Raw genomic sequence first — 4,176 nt, 5'->3', positions numbered from 1 at the left:
GCGGAAAGCGGAAAGTGCTGGCACGGACGTGGCATGGCACCTGCCAGGGTTTGGGGAGCCGCGGCGGGGGAAGCGCCCTTGCCAGCGCCGGTAAGCGGCGCGTGCATGGGCGCAGGCAGCCGGGAAGGGAAACTTCTCCGTGTGCGGGACCGCGAAAGGGCCGTTTTGTCCTTGTCCCTGGGGAGCACCGGCATGCCCGGTACCGCTTCCTTCGCTCGCCAGGTGCTGCGAGCCTGAGTTCCGTGAGTGTCCCGGGGGCTGCTCCCCTCGGAGCGGCCGGAGCCGCGTGTGCTCAGCATCGCACACGCTCCGCGGGCGGCGTGATGGCTCTATTAGCTTGCGACAGCGGCGGGTGAACCGGTGCGGGTGTTACGAGGAGCGCTGCTCAGAGCAGCAGCGTGCATAGCCTCGGGAGAAGTCACCCTGAGTTACCCCTTTGAAACGCTGAGTGCCAAGGGGCGAGCCTGTCTGGAGGGAAAGAATAAAACCCCTGTGGGTGCATCCAGAGTGGACGGCACCCGGAAGGTCTGAGCGCCACGGTACTGCCACCAGCACGGGGGGAGGAGGTTTGTCTCAGAGGGCAGTGTAAAGTCTGGGTGTGCTGAGCAGAGCAAGCAGATGTGGAGACAGCTCTCCCTTCGCTGCCAGAGCTCATTTCCCAGGTCGTGCTGTCTGCTTGCTGGTCCCGGGGAACTCTCGGAGCCCCTGCTGCCTCCCGTGGCACCCTGCAAAGTGGGAGCGGGTCACCACCTTTCCAAGTGGACGATGGCATTTGCTTGTAACTGGGGAGTCAGGATGGACCTGGCCTATCCAGGGGAAATGATCCCTGCTGCCAGGTGAAGTCTCGCTTGTGGCTTGGGGCCAAATGTGGAAAAGCAGCGCTGAGGTGCTGAGAGCTTGAGGCTGGCGTGACTTGGTGGTCACAACGTCCCTTGGCTACGGGGGGGGGGTGGGCAGCCTGGGAGACATGGCCAGGCTCAGCACCGGGGCATGCTGGTGGCCCTGCTCTTGGCATGAGCAGCAGTGAGGACCCCAGCATGGCCTTCTCTCCCTTTGCCTTTCCTTGCCTTTCACATATCCACATATCTGTGCAAACTTTAACACATTTTCTACCTTCATCTCTGTCTCGTCTACACCTCTCTCTGCACCTCTTCACTTTGAAAACTCAGAGGGGTGTGCTCTCTAACCTCCTAAATAAAGCAGAGCCATGGTATGACAGTCTTGCCATGGGTGAGATTATGGCTCTAGGAAGTCCCTGGCGAGTGGCTTTCATCCCTGGTGCTCACACCAGCCCTAAAGCATGGAAGGAGGGGACCTGCACAGTCCCTGTTCAGGTTTCAGTGGAAATGAGTGCAAAAATAAACCCTGCTCTGCTGCTGGCCTCAACTATGGCAGCCTGGAGCTGTAGAGTTCTCTTCTCATCTGCCACCGGACCCCTGACCCTGGCTGGGCATGTGAGTTTAAACAGTGATAAGCAGCAACGTTGTATGGCAGAACCCTAATGTGCACCTGCTAACTAGTCTTTTAGTAATTTTTAACGTGGCAGATTTTAATGCACATGTATGATGAAAAAGGTGAAGTAGTTCTGTCTGGTCTAACCTCTATCACACTTATTTCAGGGCCCTCTTTGCTGGTCACGGAGTTTCTTTCTGATTCTTAGCCTACTGTCTCATTGCATGTGAAACATATTAAATTATTTTAATCTCTTTTGGGCAGGACAGCCAGACCTAAACAGGATAAAACATTCGTTTTTATTTTCTGTATAGGGAGCTCTCCCTCTTCAGTTCCAAGTCTTCTGGATGGTTTGTTCAACATCCCTTGTCTGACATCAGAATTCTCTGCACTGGAAACAGTTGTTGCATCATCAGCTCCGCATTGTGACATCGCAGGAGTGAGAGAACAGTAATGAACCAGCCCTGCGATTCGCATCCCAGTGCTTTGGGAAGCGGCAATGGAAATATCAAAATAATTGCAGCCCTGTAAACTATACATGTATTTAAACAGAGTAGTTCTGCTGGAGCAGCCCACTACCAGAACTGGCCTGGGAACACCACGTGGGGAAATTCCTGCCCTTTTTCCCCGAAATGGCAGAATGAGACTGGGGTTTCTGGGTCCCTCCTTCTCGAGTCCCAAAGGGCTCTTAAAAAGGCAAAAGACGCGAGTCCCAGAGGTCACCGAGTGTAACTCGCATGTAATTTTGCCTTCATGGCTCTGTCCCCGCTTGGATCCCCCGGCTCCGGGGCCCGGGGGGGTGAGGGGTGAGGGCAGAGCCTTTTCCTCCCTTCGCCCAGCACGTCCCTCGCCATCCGCCGCCGCCGGGGAACAAACTCACCCCTCGCGTTGTCCAAAGTAATGCCAATCTTGCCAGCTTCCCTGTCTGCTCACTGTGCAGGGTCAGGGGGCTGGGGCCGCCAGATTTATAGATAATAAATATTGTTCCAAGGTCCCCCGCCTCCACCCACTCGTATGCACAGTGCTGCACCTGCACTTTGAAATTCTTAATTCTAACATAATGATAAATAGCCCTTGCCCTTTTCATTGGGACACTTTTCCCCTTCTTTTTTCTTTCTTTTTTTTTTTTTTAATCTTGAACTGAAATTATTTTATAGTGGCTTTTTTGTGTGCCTAAATTGTAGCCACACTCATGAGGTCTTTTGAAGTCCTTGCCTTTTTTTTTTTTTTTTTAAACTTTGGTATGCCTTCCTCCCCCTTTTCTTTTTTAAAGGCCATTTACGTTATGATTAAATGCCGTCTTGGAAAAGCAGAACGAAAGTCGTTAATCTATATAGATCTTCAAAGAATCGATACATTCGGGACTTCTGTAGGATTTGTTACACTCCATTTTGTTACAGTAGGCAGCTCGTCTGGATTTGGGCACATGTGTTTCTCTCCCTCCCCCCTCCCCTTTCCAGCCTCCCCCCCAAGAGCGAAAATAAAATAAAAAGCCTTTCATGGTAAACAAAACCAGCTTATTCTCCACATAGAACACATGAATAGCTGGAAAAAAAACTTACAATAAATGGTGCATTTTTTTCTCTGCTGGGTATAGCATTCAAGATCAGTCCAGTATTCAAGAAGCAGTCCATTTTTTGCTCAGCAAGAGAGTTTAGAAAAGAAGCGTGGGGTCTATTCAAGGATCTTTTCCCCCTTCACAATTGCTGGGCTTTATGAAACCTATCTTCCATGCCTTGTCAGAGTATTTCTGGGGACCAATTAGTGCTTTGTTGCAAGGCTTCTTTGCTGAATCTTTGAGCAGCAAGAAAAAGCTCTCTTGAGTCTCCCCTTATTTTGACTATTTCAGTCATTACTCAGTGTAATAATTAATATGACAACTGGACGCTGAAGTTTGTATAGAAACACCTCGGCTGCAGGAGAGAGCGTGCAGTGGGTGGTAACAAGCTACAGATCAGACCGAGAAGCCACACACACAAGGAAGGGGAAAAAAAAAAAAGGAGGGAGAGAGAATAATGAATGAAAAGAAAGAGAGGAAGAATAAAGGTAAATAAATAGTTGGCACAACCCGAAGAAACATAATACAGACTTGGAAGGGGGAAAAAAAAGGCGATTGGCGGCGGGGGGGAGGGGCGACCCCAGAGAGGTAAACTTATTTTGAAACAGTTTCTATGTGAATATAATTTTCAAAACTTTGCTACTTTCAGAAGGCAGGAAAGCGATTTTTCCCTGACGGCTGTTCCTTCGGGTAAATCATTTTCAAGGAGCATCTGCCTACACTTTTGCATACTTGATAAACTTTAACGTCTCTTCCTAAGCGTCCCTTTACAGCAAGAAGGACTTTGAGCATTAAACCGTGTTCGTGAGTAATTGTTGCCCATCCTTCCCAGGGTGGAGGGAGGCTAGTCCTTGGGATAGCAAGCTGTACGAGTTTTCTTAGCGTTGTATCGGCTACAAGAGGAATAAAGTCTGTGCCCCAATGAAGAATTAAAAATGACCAGGGACGCTCCTGAATTCTTCTCGAAAGGCGTTTTGGGATGAACACTCATCACTTTGCAGACATTTCTCGGGCTGCCAATTAGGGCATAATAAATAATTAGAGGTTTTAAGCATATTAGATACAGCTCATGCTAATGAGCTACATCAGGTCCTGTGCTAACCTGAAGTGACAGTTTGCATATAGGGCTGCAAAAAAAAAAAGAAAAAAAACCCAAACCAGCAGCA

The sequence above is a fragment of the Aptenodytes forsteri genome, unplaced genomic scaffold (genome assembly GCF_000699145.1).
Source record: "Aptenodytes forsteri isolate BGI_AS27 unplaced genomic scaffold, ASM69914v1 Scaffold56, whole genome shotgun sequence".
NCBI lineage: Eukaryota > Metazoa > Chordata > Aves > Sphenisciformes > Spheniscidae > Aptenodytes > Aptenodytes forsteri.
The sequence above is the reverse complement of the archived record's forward strand: the minus strand, read 5'-3'. Positions refer to the sequence as shown.